Source organism: Acinonyx jubatus, chromosome B4, assembly GCF_027475565.1.
Source record: "Acinonyx jubatus isolate Ajub_Pintada_27869175 chromosome B4, VMU_Ajub_asm_v1.0, whole genome shotgun sequence".
NCBI lineage: Eukaryota > Metazoa > Chordata > Mammalia > Carnivora > Felidae > Acinonyx > Acinonyx jubatus.
In genome coordinates, this window is record NC_069387.1 from 45,175,168 (window position 1) to 45,199,150 (window position 23,983).

Below are 23,983 nucleotides of genomic sequence, written 5' to 3' on the forward strand. Positions count from 1 at the left end.
CATTTATCAAAACATCAAGCTACAAATGTAAAAATATGCATATTTCTGCATATAAATTATATCTCAATAAAGCTGCTTAAAGCACAAATACGATGGGGCCTCTGGGTGGCGCAGTCAGTTGAGCCAGGTCATGATCTCACAGCTGGTGAGTTCCAGCCCCACAGAAGGAGACTCTGTGTCTCCTCTCTCTACCCCTCCCCAACTTGTGCTCTGTCTCTGTGTCTCTAAGATAAACATTAAAAAAAAAAATGTTAAAACTAATTCAAAAGTACCTTCTTTTCTATAGAAGTCTTTCCTAGCTTGCCCAGTTACTCCCTCCTAGGTGCTCCCGCAGCATGTTTCACTGTGCTGTAGCACTTATCCCAGTTTGCATATAAACTATGAACAATTTATATGGACTGATCATAAGTGATTTTGCACACTATCAAGATGTATACAGCAGTAAGTGGTGTTGTCTATTTTGTACAATAAAATTTAGGCAGCTCTACAAATTGTTATTAACCTAAATAAGCATTAAACTTATTTAATAAATAAGAATTCAGTGTCTAGTTTATGGTGAAATAAAAACCTGTTAATACGAGGGGAATCCAACATGGTGGAGAAGTAGGGGGACCTGAAGTTCCCTTGTCCCTCAAACACAGCAGTGTTGAGGCCAAAGGGCTTTGAATTCTAAGAGTCCAGGCTGCAGTGACAGAGACGTCTGCAGGGGTCCACGGGGACAACCTGGTGGGCCATAGGTGCGTAACTGAGAACTGGGGAGATAAAACAAGCAGCATAGGCACAGAGGGGAGGGATCCCCTTCTGCAGAGAGACAAAGGGAAGAGAAAGAGAGGCTGTGGAAGTGTAGGACTGTATTTGGACAAGAGAAAAACCACTGACTGGGATCAGAAAAAAACAGAGAAAGATCCAATTTCTAACTGCAGGGCTTTCTCCACACGGGGGCCGGCTGCCCTGTTCACACACCTGGGGAGGAAGGGAGCCAGCCCCAGGATCGGTAACTAGTTCAGAGGCATAGAGGGAGAAAGCAATCCCCTCCTTCGAGTGCTATGGGAAGAAGATATATAACTGCTATGGGAAGAAGATATATAACCATTCAAAAAACAAAGACTGCCTGCACCTAACAGCCAGAGGCCATTTATGGGCAGGGCAGAAGGCACTTCCCTGAAACTTGGCACGTGGACTGGGACCCTTTAAGAGGTTAGAATCCCAATCCAGAGACAGGGAGGCAAGGGAGGCAAGGGAGGCAAGGGAGTCAGGGGAGCAGGACAAAACCGCCTCGCTAGCACCCGCACAGCACTGTGAGGTCATCCATTGGTGGGGCAGAGTGGTACTCCCCTGGCATTGGGAGCGTGGAGCAGGACCCCTGAAGACATCTGGGTTTGAATCCCACACAAGCCCCAGGGAGGCATAGGAGACTGTGGAGGGAAGGGAAAAAGAAAAAACAAAAAACAGCCCACTAATGGCCTGAACAGAGTGGTTTAGGGTACCTGGTCTGGGATGCTGCCATTTTTCTCCACATCACCAACAAGGTGGGGCTTCAGGGAATGGACAGCGGCCCACAGTGGAGGGGGGACCCACCTATACCAAACCACACCCCTCCACTCCTGGTAACTGCACATCTACCTGCGACTGACGCTAACCAACCAGACAGCCTCTCCTCCAGACCAGCGCTGCCAGTGGATCCAAGGCACCCAGAGGTTTTGCATTTTCTGATTAATTCTTGGTCAATTCTTATTTTATGTGTACACACACACACACACACACACACACACACACACACGTGTGTGTGTATATTTTTTTTTTCCTTCCCTTTCTCTTTCTTTTTTCCCTCTTCTAGTCTGGTTATTCTGATTGTTGGTTTGTTTAAGAAGACATATTTAATCTATTCTCTTTACACCTGTTCTGTATCTCCTTCTTTATTTTCCTCTCCCTCTCTCTGGATTAAACCACATAGTTTCTCTGCCCAATCAATTTTCTTTTATTTTTCCCCACTCCTGTCATTTCTCTCTTTGTATGGGTTAAGGATTCTTCTACCACTACCACCACCACCGCCCCCCCCCCCACCGCTTTTCTTCTTTTTTTTTTTTTTTTATTTTTTCTTCCAAGGTTACTTCAATGAACAAATCAAAGCACACCTGGTGGAGGGTCCAAAACAATCACTACGAGTAGGGAGATACAGCAACCAGAATCACAACAACAGAGAGCACACAACACACTCCAAAAAACACTTCCTGAAGGGCCAGGCCCCAGACAGTGTATGACCCCTCTTTAATACAGTACTGCTCACAGGTGCAGGACACATAACAAGTTTTTAAAACACATAAAGGACAGAAAACTAGTCAAAATGATGAAATGGAAGAATTCTCCTCAAAAGAAATTCCAGGAAGAAATGACAGCAAAGAATTGATCAAAATAGATATAAACAATATAAGTGAACAAGAATTTAGAATAATAGTCATAAGATTAATCTCTGGGCTTGAAAAAAAACATAGAAGACAGCAGAGAATCTATTGCTGCAGAGATCAAGGAACTAAAAAATAGTCATGATGAATTAAAAAATACTGTAAATGAGGTGCAAAATAAACTGGAGGCAGTAACAGCGAGGATTGAAGAGGCAGAGAAGAGAATAAGTGAAACAGAAGATAAAATTATGGAAAAAGATGAAGCTGATAAAAAGAGAGATAAAATTCTAGACCACGAGGGGAGAATTAGAGAACTAAGTGATTCAATGAAATGAAATAATATCCGTATAACAGGAGTTCCGGAAGAAGACAGAGAGAAAGGGGCGGAAAGTGTACTTGAACTGGCAAATTCTGAAAGCAGCTAGGGACACATGGGCCTTAACCTACAAGGGTAGATGCATCAAGGGTAGTAGCAGACCTACCTACTAAAATTTGGCAGGTCAGGAGGGAGTGGCAGGAAATATTCAATGTGCTGAATAGGAACAATATGCAGCCAAGAATCCTTTATCCAGCAAGGCTGTCATTCAGAATAGAAGGAGAGATAAAGGTTGTCCCAAACAAAAACTGAAGGAGTTCATCACCACTAAACCAGCCCTATAAGAGATCCTAAAGGGGACTCTGTGAGTGGAATGTTGCAAAGACTACAAAGGACCAGGGACATTACCACAAGCATGAAACCTACAGATAACACAATGACACTAAATCCCTATCTTTCAATAAAAATGCTAAATGTAAATGGACTAAATGCTCCAATCTAAAGACACAGGGTATCAGAATGGATTAAAAAAAACAACAACAAAAAAAAATATCCATCTACCTGCTGTCTTACAAGAGACCCATTTTAGACTTGAGGACACCTTCAGATTGAAGTGAGGGGATGGAGAACCACCTATCATACTACTGCAAGTCAAAAGAAAGCTGGAGTAGCCATACTTTTTTCAGACAAACTAGATTTTAAACTAAAGGCTGTAACAAGAGATGAAGAAGGGCATTGTATCATAATTACAGGGTCTATCCATCAAGAAGAGTTAACAATTATCCATCAAGAAGAGCTATGCACCGAATTCAGAAGCATCCAAATATATATAACAATAACATAAGCAATCTTATTGGTAAGAATGTGGTAATTGCAGGGGACTTTAATACTCCACTTACAACAATGGACAGATCATCTAGACAGAATATCAATAAAGAAACAGTGGCCCTGAATGATACACTGGACCAGATAGACTTGACAGATATATTCAGAACTTTTCATCCAAAAGCAGAATACACATTTTCTCTACTGCACAGGGAACATTCTCCAAGATAGAGCACATACTGGGTCACAAAACAGCCCTCAATAAATATAAAAGAAATGAGATCATACCATACCATGCACATTTTCAGATCACAATGCTATGAAACCTGAAATCAACCACAGGAAAAAGTTTGGAAAACCTCCAAATGAATAGAGGTTAAAGAACATCCTACTAAAGAATGGAAGGGTCAACCAGGCAATTAAAGAGAAAATTTAAAAATATATGGAAACAAATGAATGAAAACACAAAAGTCCAAACCCTCTGGGATGCAGCAAAGGCAGTCCTAAGAGGAAAATACATTGCAATCCAGGCCTATCTCAAGAAACAAGAAAAATCCCAAATACAAAATCTAATAGCACACCTAAAGGAACAAGAAGCAGAATAGCTCAGAAACCTCAAGGCCAAGAGAAGAAGAGAAATAATAAAGACCAGAGCAGAAATAAACAATAAAGACTCAAAAAAAAAAAAAAACCCAGACCAGATCAATGAATCTAAGAGCTGGTTTATTGAAAACATAAAATTGATAAATCCCTAGTCAGACTTCTCAAAAAGAAAAGAGAAAGGACCCAAATAGATAAAATCACAAATGAAATTGGACTTATCACAGCAAACCCCTCAGAAATACAATTATCAGAGAATACTATGAAAAGTTATATGTCAGAAAAATGGACAAATTCCTAGACACCCACACACTACCAAAACTCAAACAGGAAGAAATAGAAAATTTGAACAGACCCATAACTAACTAGTGAAGAAATTGAATCAGTTATCAAAAATCTCCCAACAAATAAGAGTTCTGGGCCAGATGGCTTACCAGGGGAATTCTACCAGACATTAATACCTTTCCTTCTCAAGCTGTTCCAAAAAAACAGAAATGGAAGGAAAACTTCCGGACTCATTCTCTGAAGGCAGCATTACCTTGATTCCCAAACCAGACAGAGACCCCACTAAAAAGGAGAATTACAGGCCAATATCCCTGATGAACATGGATGTAAAAATTCTCAACAAGATACTAGCAAATCGAATGCAACAGCATATAAAAAGAATTATTCACCATGATCAAGTGGGATTCATTCCTGGGCTGCAGGGCTGCTTCAATATTTGCAAATTAATCAATGTGATACATCACATTAATAAAATAAAGAATAAGGACCATTTGATCCTGTCAATAGATGCAGAAAAAGCATTTGACAAAATATAGTACCCTCTCTCAATAAAAACCCTCAAGAAAGTAGGGATAGAAAGAATATACCTAAACATCATAAAAGCCATATATGAAAAGCCCACAGCTAATATCATCCTCAATGGGGAAAAACTGAGAGCTTTCCCCCTGAGATCAGGAACACGACAGGGATGTCCACTCTCACTACTGTTGTTTAACATAGTGTCGGAAGTCCTAGCCTCAGTAATCAGACAACAAAATGAAATAAAAGGCATCCAAATTGGCAAAGAAGTAGTCAAACTTTCACTTTTCGCGGATGACATGATACCCTACATGGAAAACCCAAAAGACTCCACCAAAAGCTGCTAGAACTGATACAAGAATTCAGCAAAGTCACAGGATACAAAATCAATTTCCAGAAATCAGTTGCATTTCTATACATCAATAATGAAGCACCAGAAAGAGAAATCAAGACATTGGTCCCATTTACAACTGGGCCAAGAACCAGAAAATATCTAAGAATAAACCTAGCCAAAGATGTATGCTGAAAACTACAGAAAACTTATGAACGAAATTGAAGAAGACGCAAACAAATGGAAAAACGTTCCATGCTCATGGACTGGAAGAATATTGTTAAAATGTCAATACTACCCAAAGCAATCTACACATTTAGTGTAGTCCCAATCAAAATAGCACCAGCATTCTTCTCAAAGCTAGAATAAACAATCCTAAAATTTGTATGGAACCAGAAAAGACCCCGAATAGTCAAAGTAATATTGAAAAAGAAAACCAAAGCAGGTGGCATCATGATCCCGGACTTTAGCCTCTACTACAAAGCTGTAATCATGAAGATGATACGGTACTGGCACAAAAACACACACATAGACCAATGGAATAGAACAGAGAACCCAGAATCGTACCCACAAATGTATGGCCAACTAATCTTTGACAAAGCAGGAAAGAGTATTCAATGGAAAAAAGACAGTCTCTTTAGCAAACGGTGCTGGGAGAACTGGACAGCAACATGCAGAAAAATGAAATTAGACCACTTTCTTACACTATACACAAAAATAAACTCAAAATGGATGAAAGACCTAAATATGACACAGGAAACCATCAAAACCCTAGAGGAGAAAACAGGCAACAACCTCTTTGACCTCACCCTCAGTGATTTCTTGCTCAACATATCTCCAGAGGCAATGGAATTAAAAGCAAAAATGAACTTCGGAACCTCATCAAGTAAAAAGTTTCTGCACTGCAAAGGAAACAATCAACAAAACTAAAAGGCAACCGACAGAATGGGAGAAGATATTTGCAAATGAAATATCGGATAAGAGTTAGTATCCAAAATCTAATAAAGAACTTACCAAACTCAACACCCGAAAAACAAATAATCCAGTGAAGAAATGGGCAGAAGACATGAATAGACGCTTCTCCAAAGAAGACATCCAGATGGCCAACAGACACATGAAAAGCTGCTCAACATCATTCACCATCAGGGAAATACAAATCCAAACCACACTGAGATACCACCTCACACCAGTCAGAGTGGCTACAATTAACAATTCAGGAAACAACAGATGCTGGCAAGGATGTGTAGAAACAGGAACCCTCCTGCACTGTTGATGGGAATTCAAACTGGTACAGCCACTCTGGAAAACAGTGTGGAGGTTCCTCAAAAAAATTAAAAAGAGACCTACCCTATGACCCAGGAATAGCACTGCTAGGAATTTATCCAAAGGATTCAGGAGTGCTGATGCATAAGGGCACAGGTACCCCAATGTTTTTAGCAGCACTTTGAACAATAGCCAAATTATGGAAAGAGCCTAAATGTCCATCAACTGATGAACGGATAAAGAAGATGTGGTTTATATATACAATGGAATACTACTTAGCAATGAGAAAGAATGAAATCCTGCCATTTGTAGCAACGTGGATGGAACTGGAGGGTATTATGCCAAGTGAAATAAGTCAGTCACAGAAAGACAGATATTGTATGTTCTCACTCATATGTGAAACTTGAGAAACTTACCAGAAGACCATGGGGGAAAGGAAGGGGAAAAAAATTGTTACAAACAGAGAGGGAGGGAGGCAAACCGTAAGAGACTCTTAAATACACAGAACAAACTGAGGGTTGGTGGGGAGGCGGGGGGAGGGGTGTGGAGAGGGGAAAATGGGTGATGGGCATTGAGGAGGGCACTTGTTGGGATGAGCACTGGGTGTTGTATGTAAGCTCCCAAAACTAAGAGCACACTGTATACACTGTATGCTAGCCAACTTGATAATAAATTATATTTTTTTAAAAGTTGTTAATAAATTAGCTCAATTAGAATTTTAGTAATAAAATTATTTGTATGCCACTGCTTATCAAAGCTAATAGATAATTCTCACACTATTTAATAGTAAAATATATACCAAGTCATGTTACTTCAAGGTTAAAAGCTTCAAATACAAGTGAAAATGAGCATTTGTCAAGATGAAAATTTGATAAAAATTTAGAAGTAAATCTTGCTGATACCTTCATTTGTTCAAATATTTAAAATGTAAAGTAATAAATTTCATCTATAAATACTAAAATTTCCCTATGTTACCTGATTAACATTTAAGTTAAAAACTCACTACAAGTTTAATATAGAAAGAGAAAGAGCCACAGGAAGTAGAAAAACACAGAAGTATTTTATAAATTACCAAGATATTATTCAATTTTTTAAAATGTACTAAGCACCTATTAGGAGCTAAGCATCATCCTTGACATAAGAAATACAAAAATAAGCAAGGCAAAACAACTGTTCCTATGAAACCTGCATCTAGGCAAGGAGTGATAAACGTAGCAGGAGATGTATGAACAGGGTGCTAAGAGAGTACAAGGAAGTGATACTTAATCAAGCTAGTAAATGTTAACAGTTGTCAATAAAAGCTTACCAGAGAAACAGTACTTTTATTTAGGCAGTTCCCAAAATGAGAAACAGCATTCCAGGAAGACACAGCATATGCAAAAGACATCAGAAGTCGTGACACATTCAATAAAGAGCAAGATCAGTAGAGCTGCAGAATGTAGTGGATTGAGGGGAACACCTGCCAACAAAAGAAACCCCACAGAAGGGACCTATTCTGATATGCAAAGAAGCTTGAACTGCATGACCTATAGGTGATGCAAAGGTATTTTAGACTCTAAACAGAAAATTAAAGCAGTAAGATTATCGTTTTAATCACTGGTGATAAGGTGAAGAAATTCAAGAAAGAAAAGCAAAGCACAAAACTTCTGAAATATTCCAAATGAGAACTGATGAAAACAAAAGTGGAAAGATGGAACAATGTGGGAGAAGAAAGATAAATGATAGAGCAGGATGGCTCTCAAGAGCTGGCAAATGTGAATGAGTCCACATTGGTGTCATTCAACAAAACGGAATAGAGACAGAGTTTAGGGGGCAGCATGATGACTTCAGAGAAGGATGAAATGAGCATCTTTATCTCATTGTTTTTCCTTCTACAACCATGGAACCACTCAACAGAGTAAAAGAAAAATTAGTGCGAAAATTAGGAGAGTTGGGCAGAAAAGGTAAATAAAATAAAAAGGGTCTTACTTAGTAAAATAAAAAGTTGGGCTATAGGAACAGGGCAAAAGAAACTGCAATAAAAAGCTGCATATGAAACCAAACCAGCCCCAAAGTGTAGGAGTCATGCCACATTCTAAGAACATAATGTGACATATAGAAGGTGAAATTTTACAACCAGTGAAAAAAATTTTGACTACTCTAATGAAAGTGAAAAAAAAAAGTATCATGCGAAATTCATACACTCTTCCTCCTCCTGACCCCTGCACCAGTTCCATCTTACTTTGGTTAGTAAATTGGGCTTTTAAGTGAAGTGGAGGTTGGAGAATTCAAGGATATGTTTCCTGATAGAACAACAAAGAAAAAAAAGAACTGTGAAGAAGTCGGCTATAATTCCATGCTTCCCCTCTACTTGACTGTGTTTGTATCACATTTTAACAATAAGTGGTGATTGACAAAAGACAGTGAAAGCATTCATTTTAGAGTTTTTTTTTTTAAAGAAAATGTACAGTAACCATATGAAAAAGATTCTACTATTGAGGGACAAGAAGGAACACGGGGATGGCTCTATTAAATAGACTCTTTGCTGTGATAATATTCATCATAATGGAATTCTACATATATAAACTGGTTATCCTGGAGAAAATTAGGTTGCTAAGAATGATCCTTAAACACTCAGTCCAGTTGACTAATTTCAAAAAGTTGGACATAATATAAAGAATAAATTTAATTCAGAAATAATACTAACATACCACTCTAAGAAGATAAAGTTTATAAACCTGGAAATAAAATACTAAATCCATTTAATTCCCTATTATCAAACAAAATGCTAACTATAGTACAGGCATACCTTGTTAAATTGCGTTTCACAGATACTATGTTTTTTTGTTTTGTTTTGTTTTTACAAATTGAAGGTTTGTGACAACACTTTATCAAGAAAGTCCATCAGAACCATTTTCCAACAGCACTTTCTCACGTCATGTCTCCGTCACACTTTAGTAATTCTCCCAATATTTCAACTTTTCATTACTATTATATTTGTTATGGTGATCTGTGATCATCACTCACTTTGTAAGCTCAAATAATGGTATGCATTTTTAGCAGTATTTTTTAATTAAGGTATATACATTGTTTAGACATAATGCTATTGCACACTTAACAGACTACAGTATACAGTAATAGACTACAGTATAGTGTAAATATAACTTTTATATGTACTGGCAAACCTAAAAGTTCACTTGACTCACTTCACTGTGATATTCACTTTATGGCCGTAGTATGGAACCAAACCCCCAATATCTCCAAGTTATGCATTTTCCCAAATTGCTATTGTCTACAATCCTTTCTGAAGAAATCATAGGTGATGCATTTTGAGGTCCTTTAAATATAATAGAGGATATACTGTCTAGAATGTCTCTCTCCTCCTTCTATACTATCATAAATATCCTGATTCTTCAGAAGAGTTCAAATGTCACCATTAGTGATACTTGGTGAAGAATTTCATGACTCCCTCAAGCACACTCTCCCTGTACATTTCAATATCCCCTGTACATCAAATACATAAAATATTAGGGCTCTTCACATATTTCCCACCCCTCTATATTCCAGGTCCTTGCCTTACTTATTACTGTAACCCCTGTCACAAAACAATCTAATATAATGGCAAGAGTATGTACAGTCAGCACTCAAATGCTTAATAATGGTTTGCATTCACCTGCTCTTGGGACATTTTGTATGTGTGTATTACAGAAACCATAACCTTAAAAAATAAAGGCAGAATTTTATTTTAACAAATATCATTATTCTTCTACTATGTTCCAGTTACAAGCTGTTTGCTATTCCTTGAACGTGCAACAGCATGAAAGAGTCTGGCACACAGTGTTCCTACTGACTAAAAACTATTACCCATTTCCATACCTTGTCCCTCTGGAAAACAACTGCTCAGCTAGAAAAGGTCAATCTGAAATAGCCCCCAAAATAAAACTGAATACTCTCTCCTTTGTTCCCCTACTGTACAGATTGATATAGAAATTCCTGTAACACTTTACTGCAACAATATTTCCCCTAAATTTAAAACTGGTTTATACCTAATAAACCCATATAATTAGTCTACTCAAAACACATTTTGCTACAAGGTCACATTAGAGGGTATACTAGAATATCCCATCGCTCAAAACCAGAAGTTATACATAGATAGTTTCATGGACTTTTTTTTTAATGGCTTGGTGGAGAGAATTTATGTTTTCAAGGTAAAATTACTTCAGTCACGCCTTTAATTACTATCGATTACAGAAATCCCAAAATTAGTTTTTGAGGAGAATCTTGCCTTTACCCTTGAATATTTCCTCAGTTCACCTCTCCAGCTCATCTTACCTGCTTTTACAAAATTGCACTTTGCCCTGATGCAACAGGGATAAGTGCCAAAGAAATCTATGACTTGTGGGTATTATAATGGTATTGTTCATTACATTATATAGCAGCTTTCTTATGAGGACTAATGGGGGTAAAAATCGGTTTCATTATTAGGAGTCAAGATGACTTCTCAGAGAACAACATCTACCTAAAGAACATTAACTCTTATAATTGGTATTTTCTTTTTTAGATTGGCTTAGATTTTTCCTGGGGCCCATTCCAGTTACAAAACTTATAGTTCTATTAACTCTGTTCTTCCTTTATGTCCACCACCATACCTCATTCACTCTTTCAACATTAAAAAGGGGGGAAAATAGAACCAATACTCAAATCATGGCAAATATAGCCACAAATCCTATGATCATTCACTTACAAAATGTCTGCCATGGATACCTGGCATCTGAGGGGGCCATCTAGTATCTAAACTACCTTCCTATGCTTAAAGAATCTTCCACTTTATGAGACAGAATCACTTGAAACTAAAGAAACTGAAAGCAGCAGCTATTTGCTTTCCGAACCTCCCTTGCAAGTGGGACAGGTGCATAAGATTTGGGTTTTGCCAGTCAGACAAACCAAGAAAAGGAGGAAGAGGAGGCAGAGAAGAAGGAAGCAACAGCAGAGCAGCACAGCAAGGACCACAAGCAATCCATGCTGGTGAGGTTGGAGGCAATAGCAAAAGAAAATTAAATCTAGTTTGAATTAATTCAGCCTTCTTTAATCCACTTTTGCAAAAAGAACTAGCAGCAATTTTAGGAATATCTGTTGCCTCATGTCAGTGAGAGTACAAATAGTGGCAAAGATGCTACCTAACATCCAGTGCTATCACTGGATCACATCTGTGGTATGATTTGTAGCATTGTTCCTGGCTACAGATTCGAAGGCTGGTTCTCCTACCATTTAGGAAATAACCCAATATTATTAGGAGTAACCCAATAACCTCTTTAAAAATACTTTTTCTGTTTAAATCACAGGGACTTCTGTTACTTAAAACGATGGGGATGCCTGGGTGGCTCAGTCGGTTGAGCGTCCAACTCTTGATTTTGGCTCAGGTCATGATCCCAGGGTCGTGGGATTGAGCCCTGTGTCCAGTTTCACACTGGGCATGGAGCCTGCTTTAGATTCTCTCTCTCTTTGCCCCTCTCCGCCACTCGCTTGCTCTCTAAAAATAAAAATAAACTGTGAACACGAACATCAATTTTTAGATCCAAATACCACCCAAAAGCATCACTTTAAAGTTTAGACGGTCACTTCAACTCTTCTCCCAACAAGGCCTCATATAACTACCCCCATTCGCAACATCTTACAAATGGTGTGTTTTCAAAAGTCTCACAGCTCTTCCTTCAATCTACCGGGACTCCTGTCATAAGGGCCAATCTCAACATCCATGAGAATGACTGGCAGAGAAAGACCAGGGAAATCACATCCTGAACCTTCCATCTGTGGTCTTACCTAAAACAGTATCTTGATGAAAACTGAGATCTCAAGGTCTGTGAGTTCGAGCCCCGCATCAGGCTCTGTGCTCACAGCTCAGAGCCTGGAGCCTGTTTCAGATTCTGTGTCTCCCTCTCTCTCTCTCTGACCCTCCCCTGTTCATGCTCTGTCTCTCTGTCTCAAAAATAAACGTTAAAAAAATTTTTTTTAATATATAAATAAAACTTGATATTTATGTCACCATAAACAATGAAACAATGAACTGTTAAAGGAAGAAAACTCAGCTAAACTGTCTGATTTATTCACTTTCGTAACTTCAAAACCCAATCATCAGTCCTTGAATATTCAGAAACTAGAATTGTAAATATAGCAATTATGCTATGGTATGAAAGTCCATCCCCCTTAAAACTCGTATGTTGCAATCTCGACTCTCACTGTGATGGTATTAGGAGGTAGGGCTTCTGGGGGTAAATAGTCACTAGGGTAGAGCCCTCATAAATAGGATTACTGCCCTTACTAATAAGGCCCAAGAAAGCTCCCCTGTCTCTTCTACTTTGTGAGGTTTCAGTGAAAAACAGCCATCTAGAAAGCAGGCCCTCAGCAGACACCAAATCTGCCAGCACCTTGATCTTGGATCTTCCAACCTCCAGAACTGAGAGAAATAAATTTCTGCTGTTTTTAAGTCACCAGTAATGGTATTTTGTTATAGAAGCCTGAACAGACTAATACAAGTTTTCTTTAACATAGTGTTTCTTAGACTGTGCTCTCTCCTCCACACATATACACACACACTAATGATGATGACGATGCCACCATCACCACCACCAAGATGAAATACCAAAAGCATAAATTTTCAATCCCAGCAGCATTTGGGAATGACTTACTTCAGAAACTCTTAAAAATATCAGGAAAAGAAAAAAAGAAACTCTTAAAAATATCAATAACTTCGGCTCTTCCATCAGAGATTCTGATTAAATTGGTCTGGGTTGGGACCCAAGCATCAATATTGTCTAAAACCACCTTGACCTTTCACCCAACACAGCATTCCATCATAGCACAATGTCAGGCCCCAACAGGGACCTGGGCAGGCCGATGGAGGCAGGCACAAAAGGCAAGGATGATGGCTTCTGGGAAGCAGAACATGCTGCCATCAACTCCATGATGGACCAGATCAACTCCTGTCTGGACCACTTAGGAGGAGAAAAGTGACCCCCTCCATGCCTGCCTCCAGAAGCTGCTTGAGTCCACCCAGCAGATATGCCTTGCATTCCAGCAGCAGCTGAGGAAGGTCCCTAACAATGCCAGTTCCTAGGCTCTGGGAGCCACCAACCAGCTACAACCCTGGGTTATGTTCTGGCCTGGGCACTCACCACCTGGGTTAGATACCTTCTCATGGGCTGGCCTGCGAGTCCCCTGGTGAGTCTGCCTGCCTGGGCCATCCTTCTGGTACTCCCCTTGGCATGCATGAGCCAGCCCCCACCACCCAGCATCCTCTTCTGGGGTCAGGTGTGGACTTGCAAACCACCCACCTTGCCTGTCTGCCTAATTCCAGAGCACTCCCCACTCTGCCCAGGCCTTGAGCATCCACATTAAATACTCTCCAGCAAAAAATAAATAAAAATAAAAGATCCTCAAGGAATTCTAATTCACTTAGGGCTCAAAACTAGTGAAGAAGAATCCGACTTTCTGAAGCATCTGTTTGTCCTTAGCACTCTGTTCTTTTACAGTGGTGTTAATGTATTTAACTCACTAGCCAGTTGGCCCTAAATATTAGTTAATAATTAGCTCTTAAAGCTATGGAAGATCATATTAGGAAGCAAAGCACCAAATAAATTACTTCCCACACAACAGTCTTCCATATTTTCCTCAAAAGTTTTATAACTTGAGAAGTAGAATTTTTAGATTTCACAATTACTGCTTAAATTTTACTGAGTATAAATATCCAAAGATCTGTGAAGATAAAAATAGACTGTCAAACTTCTATTACAAATTCAAGCTTTTAGTATCCAATTCTTTACATATATAAATATTTAGTGGTAACCCTCAGTGATGTTTTAGTTTGCTTCTTCACTCAATATATTATACACACCAGAGTCTCATTTTACTTATAAGATATGAACAAATGAATATAATTAAATATCCTTTAAATGCTTGTATTCTCAGTTTAGAAAATTCTGCCAAAGTGGTAAAAGAGGCATTATGTTAACTTACCTACGAATTTTCATAAAAATATACACAATATAAATAGTGCAGTCACTTTGACACTGTATTACTTTGACACTGGGTGACTTACATCAACCATTAGCTATTCTTAATAAAGTGTGAAAAAGATCACAAAACTAATGCTTTCTTGTTGTTGTTGTTGTTGTTTTTATTTTAGAGAGAGACAGACAAACAGCGAGCATATGCGAGAGAGAGGGGCAAAGGGAGAGAGGTACACAGTCCCAACTAGGCTCCATGCTCAGCTCAGAGCCCAACACATGGCTCAATCCCATAACACAACCTGGGACACAACCTGAACCAAAATCAGGAATCAGACACTAAACTGACTGAACCACTCTGGTGCCCCACAAAACTAATGTTTTTTAAAATAATCATAAATTTTTTGTTTTGTCCTTCAAGTAGTCCAGTCAAATAGGAGAAGCCATCATGCTTTTAAGAAAACTGCATTACTCGAAACCAATTAATAATGCTGAGATTTCACCTGGGAAAACTGGTATACTTCCAAATGTTTAAACACTCCTGAAAATAAAAAGCCATCACTTTTTACTCTTTTTCAAATCCACATAAATCAACAGAGAAAAGTCTGCAATCTTAATCAGACACCCACAGTAGACCTACTGTTTGTGGGGGGGAAAGGGGGGAGCATTAAGATTCTTTGACAAAACTATAGACTCCATTTTTTTCTGAGACTCCAAAACTCAGAATGAAATAGTAGCTAGAAAATCTCCAGTCTTCTGATAATGGTGCTAATTTTAGAGCTACCTGGATACTAACTAGGGCCAAAAAGCAAGAATTAGTTACTTCCAACTTCACCCTGGAATCAAACAAGTCAAAGAAAAAACTTCAAGGTAACCACAGAAAATAACAAAAGAGAAACAGTCATTTAATACTTACTTTTTAAAACATCAGAAACATGTATTTTAAATAGGATGACTTCACACCAATTTACTTACCAAAAGAATATAAAGCAACAGGTAAGATATTAATTTGCTATTAAGTTCTATATAAATACTACTTAAAAAACCGAAGAGTACATTTCAGTAGGCATTTTTTTTTTAATGTTTTATTTATTTTTGAGACAGAGAGAGACAGAGCATGAACGGGGGAGGGTCAGAGAGAGGGGGAGACACAGAATCTGAAACAGGCTCCAGGCTCTGGGCTGTCAGCACAGAGCCCGACGCGGGGCTCGAACTCATGGACCATAGATCATGACCTGAGCCGAAGTCGGACGCTTAACCGACTGAGCCACCCAGGCGCCCCTCAGTAGGCATTTCAATAGGCATTCATTAATCTACCAGAGATGGAAAGCAGGTAGAAAAGAAGAAGGACAAAATCGTTTGAAAGCTACAGAATAAACTTTTTCCTTAAATTGAAATAACTGACAAAAAGAAAATGGGACCTGACAAGGAATTAATTTCTAATCTAACTCTCAAAATTTATCAAATTGAAAATCTAGTGTATATTTTTAAAACTCATGGTGGAGAGGGGGGTTCTCTTTAGAGTCTCACACTACTTCACAACGCCAAAAACAATTAAAGAATTAAGTATGATGTATGGTGCAAGCAAGGAGGCAACCAGTATAGACAGCAATCTGTACTGGTAATATTCTATTGATTAGCTTGTATATATAGTAGGCATACCATAATTATTATGTTATTCTTTTTGCCTCAATTTTAAAAATAAGGTCTTGTGGGCTGGAAACAATGCAGGAGAACTTAAACTCATGATAATGACATATATAAGACAAAAGGATAATAAGCAGAGATAAAGTATACTAAGGATTTCATAAGTATACATGTCAAAAAAATCCTAGAATTTTAAGAATTCTCAAAAAAATAAAATTTTTAAAATTCTCAAAAGACTGCAAATTTGCAGATGGAAAAAACTGAATGACAAAATATAATCAATATGAAAGACAAGAAAGAAAAGAAATGGGCAGAACAAATAGAAAACTCAAAATAAAATGTCAGATATGAATCCAAATACATGAGCAACCACAATAAGCACAAGTTGTAAAAGGACTTTAAAAAGCTTCAGTAGATGGGTGCCTGGGTGGCTCAGTCAGACTTCAGCTCAGGCCATGGTCTCACGGCTCATGAATTCGAGTCCCACATCAGGCTCTGTGCTGACAGCCCAAAGCCTGGAGCCTGCTTCGGATTCTGTGGTCTCCCTCTCTCTCTGTCCCCGACCCCACACTTGTGTTCTGTCTCTCTCAAAAATAAATAAAAGCATTTTTAAAAAAAATTTTTTAAAAAGCTTCAGTAGAAGACAAACTTTAACAATGGATTTAAAATCAACCCAAAAACTGCAACTATATGCTACTTAAAAAAGAAACACCTAGAAAATATAAACACACAAAAAGTAAAAACATGGAACACTATATAAATGAGGCAAAAACTTACCAGAGAAAAGTGGATATGGCAAGCAATACCTAACAAAAGTCTGGGGCAAAATGCATTAGCAGCAACTAAGTCAATAAATAATGGTATAAGTACATTAGGAAGAAAAGTCTTTATCTTACCTCTATTTCAAAACACTGCCTCAATGCACATAAAGCAAAATAGGCATATCTATAGAAAGAAACTGTCAAATTAATCACCAAGCGAAATATTTTTAACACACTTCTCTCAGCAATAAATCAGAGACTTAAAAATCAGGAATCAGAAGATTTCAACAGAACAAATTTGATTGAATGGACACATCTAGAACACTGCATTCAAAAAACACAGAATACACAATCTTCTTAAGCACACACAGAATATTTTTATTTTTTTTAAAGGTTTTAAAAAAAATTTTTAAAGTAAGCTCTACGCCCAACATAGAGCTCAAACTCACAACCTCAAGACCAAGAGTCATACCCCACATGGAATTTTTTTTAAGTTTACTTATTTGAGAGAGGAGGACAGACAGAGAATGGGAGCACGTGTGCTTGGGGGAGGGGCATAGAGAGAGGGATAGAGAAATCTGAACTGGCTCCCCACTGTCAGTGCAGAACCCTACACAGGCTTGATCCCAAGAACTGTGAGATCATGACCTGAGCCAAAACCAAGAGTCAGATGCTCAAATGACGGGAGCGACCCAGGCGCCCCAATATTTTCTAGATACAACCACACACTGGACCATAATGCAAACCTTAAGTACAGGACTACCATACATGCCACACAGTAATTGTAATTAATTAACCTAGAAATATTAACTAGGAAAAATCCGTATCTGTTTCGAAATTAAGAATCACATTTCTAAAAAAACACAGTTCAAAGAAACCTCAATGGAAATTGTAAATTTCCGTTATTAGATTATTACATTATTACTAAATATTAGATGCAAATAATGAAACTTTGAGGTACAGGTAAAAATAGTACTAAGGATGTTTAAATTATAAAAGCTAAAAGGATGAGAAGTAAAGAGCTAATCCAAAAAAAGTATAAGAAAAATAAAGGGAGAAGAAATCCCTAAAGTAAAAAAATAAAATAAAAAAAGTACCACAGATTTTCCAAAAGTATAGGAACAACATGAGTTTACAAAACTACATCAAGACAAGTTTTTAGAAACCTGAATAAGCTACAACTATTAATAAAATCAAGAGAGTAAATTCATGTTTCCCAGGTGGGAGAAAAAGGGAGGGAGAACATAGCCCATACATCTACTGGTAAATTCTCTAAAATTTTCAAAGACCAAATAATTCTAATCTTAAGACAAAAATTATTCCAATGTACTGGAAAAGAAAACATTCCAGAATAGCAGAATAAACAGTATTCTCAAGTACATACAGAATATTCACAAGAATATGGGCTATGCAACAAAGAATTGAAATCATACATGGTATGTTCTCTGGTCACAAGAAAATTAGAGTAGAATATATAAGGAAAGATATCTACAAAATCCTAAAAATTTGGAAATTAACCAATATACTTCTAAATACATAACTGCAGTAGATGATTAACCTTTTCCTTACATAGGGCTGGCCTTTGCCCTCAGCCAGTGTAAGGTAATCTCTAAACCCTTGAATTGTCTTTACTAAGAGTGCCTTTTTGTTGATCTGAGGCCATAAGCCACCTCAGATAATCTAGGCTAACAATGTGTAGGGGCTTTGGGCCACTCAGTATAAGCCCAACCTCTGGGGGGGGCTAGAGACTATAGTCAGCAAAGCAGGAAGTCATCATGTCTACATGACCAAACCCTAATAAAACACACACCAAGTCTCATCTGACTTCCCTATTTGGCATCACTCCACATGTTGGCACACATTGCTGGGAGAAGTAAGTGCTGTCCACACACCTAACACTACTGGGAGAAGACAACTGAAGGTCTGCACTTGGAACTCTCCTGGACCCTGTCCTGTGCACCTCTTTCCCTGGCTGATTTTTACTTGTACTGAAATAAACCATAACCAGCATATAACAACTTTCAGTGAATTCTGGAAGTCCTAGTGAATTACTGAACCTACAGGTAGTCATGACAACCCTCAATCTGCAACTGGGTCAAAAGTGAGAGTGGTTTTAGGGAAGGGGGGATAAGCAAAATAGGTGACTCGGATTAAGAGTTATAAACTTACGGTTATGAATAAGTCACAGGCATGAAAAGTCCAGCATAAGGAATATAATCAATAATACTGTAATAACTTTTTATGTTGACAGATGGTAACAACACTTATCACAGTGAGCATTTCATAATGTATATGTAATTATCGAACCACTATGCTGTACATTTGAAACTAATATAATGTTTTATGTCAACCATACTTTAATTAAAAAAAATAAGATCTATCAGCTAAATTTAAAGGCTTTAGAAGGGTGCCTGGGTGGCTCAGTCAGTTTCAGCTTGGGTCATGATCTCACAGTTCACGGGATTAAGTCCCTCATCAGGCTCTATGCTTGTCAGAAACTTAAGATTCTCTCTCCTCTCTATCTCTCTGCCCTTCCCCCACTCACACACATACACACCCAGGCTCTCTCTTAGGCTCTCAAAACAAATAAATACATAAACAAATAAACATTAAAAATAAATAAAAGCTTTGGAAAGAACTGTACTTTTAAATAAATGGAATGTTATTTTTTTTTAATTCTGTCTAAAAAGCCTAGTAGTTTATGTTTTACTAGCCATACCCTGACTTATATGCCAACCCAGGTAGAGCCTAGGTTGGTGACTTTACCCAGGGATTAACCAGCCCTGAGAATGGGGGCCATGTGCTCCCTAGACTGGGAAACACCACCCTCCAATAGAAGCAGCATATGGCAAGGTTCAGAATCCACTGTATTTATACTTAAAACCTTCCTTCCATATCTCTAGAATGATGCTTGCAAACAACGTATGAAAGTGCCATATTCTTTGAATTCCGCAAAGTGGCTCTGAATAATAAAGCTGATTTGACAGTGTTTAAAACACACACACACACAAATACACATACAAGATACCACTGCATACATGTAAGAATGGCGTAAAGGAAACTGACAATATCAAGTACTAGTGAGGATGCAAAGCAACTGGAACTCTCATACACTGCTAGTGGAAATGAAAAATGGCACAGCCACTTTGGCAAATTTTCAGTTTCTTATAAAGTTAATTATAGTTACCACGGAACACAGCAATCTGACTCCTAGGTATTTACCCAAGAGTAATGAAAGAGAAATAAAAACTTAGGCTCATACATAATATGAATAGTTAAAGCAGCTTTATTTGTGACTGCCAAAACTAGAAACAACCCAAATATTCTTGAACTAATTAGTGGATAAACAAACTGTAAAGCATCCATACAATCTTACTCAGCCACAACAACAAAAACTACTGATACACAAAGCAACACAGATAAACCTCAAATGCATTATTCAGACTCAAAGAAGCCAATCTCAAAGGCTACATACTGCATGATTCCATTTATATGACATTCTGGAATAGGCAAAACTATAGGAACAGAAAACAAGTCAGTAACTGCAAGGAGCTGAGAGTGGGGGGCAAGAAGTACAAAAACACACAAGGAAATTTTGGGGGGTAGTAGAACACTTCCATATCTCAATTGTGGTGCTGGTACCGACAAAGATTCTCTGACTAACCTCTATCTAGGTTCCATTGAGTCCTTTCTCAGCTAGGCCTCAACCTTGGCCTACAAAGACTTGAACAGAATACTAACATAGCTTCTAATAGCTCAAGGCTGCATCCCTAAGATGACCCTAGTCCTTCATAAAGTGCCTGCCTGAGAAAACTCACTGCTGCCAAAAGAATTTACTGTTTGTTCCAGCCAACACCTGAACATAGGGCCCCTGTCTGCCAGTCTCTGTGGGAGGGCAGGAGCCTTGGATAAGTGCCAGTTAACCAACCCAGATGGTTTCACACAGACCAATTTCCCCTTCCAGTTTTTTTGTAATTTATCACTCCCCTGACTCTACTGAACCCCTGCTCACCGCCTCCCTACTCCTTCATTCTCCCTTTAAAACACTGAGTTACCCATGTACAAATCAAAGTAGAATTCCATTTACACTGCACTCTATTCCACACTGCAATAATATATTACTGATTAAAATCTGAACTTACCCTTTTAACTAGGGTCCAGCTTTGTTCATCTTTGACAACACAGAATTGTATACATTTGTCAAAATTTGCAATATCATATACTAAAAAAAAGGTACATTTTACTTTATGTAAAATTATACCTCAATTACAATAAGCAAAAAAATGAAAGCAACAAGTTTCTGAACCATCAGCTTCTGAACCATAATTCACTTCATTAATTATGTCAGAGAAAAATCATATGATCTGAAATGCAGAAAAGCTACAAACAAACACCAATTCTAGAATTTTTGATTGTATCAACAACTGAATGCATACATCCTTTTTCTCTAAAGCAAAAATGGCAAACTATGACAAGGGTTTCAAATCTAGCCATTGCTTTGTTTTTGTATGGCCCTATGAGCTAAGAATAGTTTTTACATTTTTAAAGGTTGTTAAAAAAAAAAAAAAAGAAAGAAAAAAAGAAAAAGAAAAAAGAACATGCAACAGTGACTGTATGTGGCCCACAAAGACTAAAATGTTTACACTCTGAATGTTTCTAGAAAACTTGGACCACCCTTTGCTCTAAAGCCTTACAACTCAAAATACAGACCATGTAGCAACAGCCTCAGAAAATCTCAAGCTCCATCCAAAAGTACTAAATCAGAACATGCATTGTAACAGAGTAAAACCAAAGTATTACCTTTCCATAGAGATGGGTCTTTGGAATATCAGAAAATACACAGTAAATATGTAATAACATAAGCAGTATATACAACCCTAGAAAACACTAAGCAATATTTCTAGTATAAAACTACATCAGTTCAGATAAAGCATCAATTAAATCTCAGTGATATTGTAACTGTATTTTCCCAATTCAAAATTATAGTTGATACAATGCAACACTAAGATAAAATATTTTAAATCATTCTCCCAGAAAATGTGGTAATAAGCATGCATAATAAAAAATTACAAAGATGCTCCAAGGTTTCTAAGAAATATCTCCCTAATTATTTCACTCAAGCCCTTCATTTCATCAAAAGAAAAAACAGGACTTGAATTTTCCCAAGACTTTATATGGCATACTACAGTCATTTATCTCAGCCTCAGAATGACTTGAAAATGGTCATTCTACAAGTCTTGCCACAAACTGTTTAACTGAAAATTAGGTACAAGTATTAGCTACACTGAAACTCTGTTGCTGTGTTTCCTCCTGGGAATGAAGGAAAGAGAGAAAGAGAGAGAGAAGAAAGAAGCATACCACATATATTTACCAGTACTTTAAATAAAATTACAAATAGTGGAAAATGCAATCATTACTCTACAATTATGGGTTATGTATTTGTTTGTATCAATACAAAGCTCCCTCATATCCAAAGTCATTCAACAATATGATTGCTAATACACAGGTTTGGATTTAGGACTCTCCCACATTCTTTCTGTGAGGTCTAACAAATCCTACAATGCTTTTGAAAGCCAATGTTGAAAATATTAACTATAATATACTTTTCTACTAGTTCTACCTTAAATATGAAAAACTGTTCATTAATTCCAGGGCTGAGATTTTTTACGTTTGATTGCTTTGAGGTTAATGAACTAAACCGACTTAAAATGTACACTGTGTATTAAATTACACATGAGCTCATACTGAGGTCTTTGATTCTAATTCACTACCGCGAGGATCATCCTTCCCCTTGTTTATTTGTACCTTCCCATCCCAAGTAAGAAACTTGGTTCCTACCTCGTACGATCTATTTTACTTAACTGCTTAATTCTAGCATGCAATCACAGCTACGGGAAGCAACACTGACAACTGGAGTACACTGCTTACGTGCAGTTCCTTTCGCCTTTAGTCTTTCAGGTTCCATGCATTTCCAAATTTAATTAAGTCAGCACCTTTCCTCCCCAACTCTGTCAGTGAGATTCTTTCATAATTTCTAACAGAATTAGAATCTTCTGTCTCAATCTGCAATCTACCTAAGGTCTTCCAACCTTCTAAATGATTTTTTTTAGTTTGCATACATTAAGGTTCACTTTCTCAGTTAAAGTTCTATGGGTTTTGACAAATGCACAGTGAGCTTTTTTATGATGCTTCTCATCTTTTATAAACATAAAGCATCTTACAATTTTACCATTCATTCTACAGGCAAACACACACATTTCCAAAGTCATCTTCAATTCTACTAAACAGGATACAGAGTTTTCATGTTTGTAGTCTTATCTCCATGCACATACCACTCTTTCCACAATCTCTGAGGAGACTCATTTCAGAAAACTTTGCTTTCAGATTACTAACAGTTGTCTGCTCATGATTAGGCTTAAAAGAAAAATTGTTACAGTATATAAGAAAACAGATTTCATCTTATTTTACAACCAAGTTTTGAGAGTTTTACTCACACCTCTATCATTAATAAATTAATGAAAGCATATAAAGACAGTTATGAATTCATTTTGCTGATTTCACTTCCACTTTGGTCCTCCCATATACAAACTGATACGAGGCAGATTTGCTTATCTCAGTCTCACTGTAAAGATTTTTACACAAAGTCAGTCTAGTCTAAACAGTATCTGCTTACTGTAGATTAAGTTTATTTTAATAAATAACAATATTATTAAATCCAATACCAATGATTCAGGGAATTTGAGAATATAAATAAGATACAACAGCACATAGGTTCTAGCCCCTAAAGCCTGCCCCAAACCAGATAAAGACCTCTGAATATTCCTAGAACTCATCTATCAAAACTAAAATTCCAGACTATACTGTGTAAGATCCTCTTGGTTAATAAATATCATATTATTATTTTCCCATGCATCATGTATTCATATTTTCAATGCAAAAAAAAAACAAAGCTCTAACTTCCAACTTAAGTCCAGTGTGAAAGTAGCTCAGAAGTCATCACTCCATTCTAATGACCAGCAAAAACCTGAACAAACTGAAAAATCAACAATTCT

General features: G+C 37.6%; 2 protein-coding genes and 1 pseudogene across 4 annotated transcripts in view; 2 read left to right on the forward strand and 1 right to left on the reverse strand.

Annotated features, from left to right (window-relative positions):
- The window catches only part of LRP6 (LDL receptor related protein 6), a 175,917-nt gene that overhangs the window by 108,400 nt on the left and 43,534 nt on the right, over positions 1-23,983 (reverse strand). The gene's annotated exons all lie outside the window — the stretch shown is intronic.
- LOC113592969 (uncharacterized) overlaps positions 1-23,983 on the forward strand; it is a 209,131-nt gene that overhangs the window by 97,639 nt on the left and 87,509 nt on the right. The window lies entirely within an intron of this gene.
- LOC128311007 (bublin coiled-coil protein-like) lies at positions 13,274-13,634 on the forward strand (annotated as a pseudogene).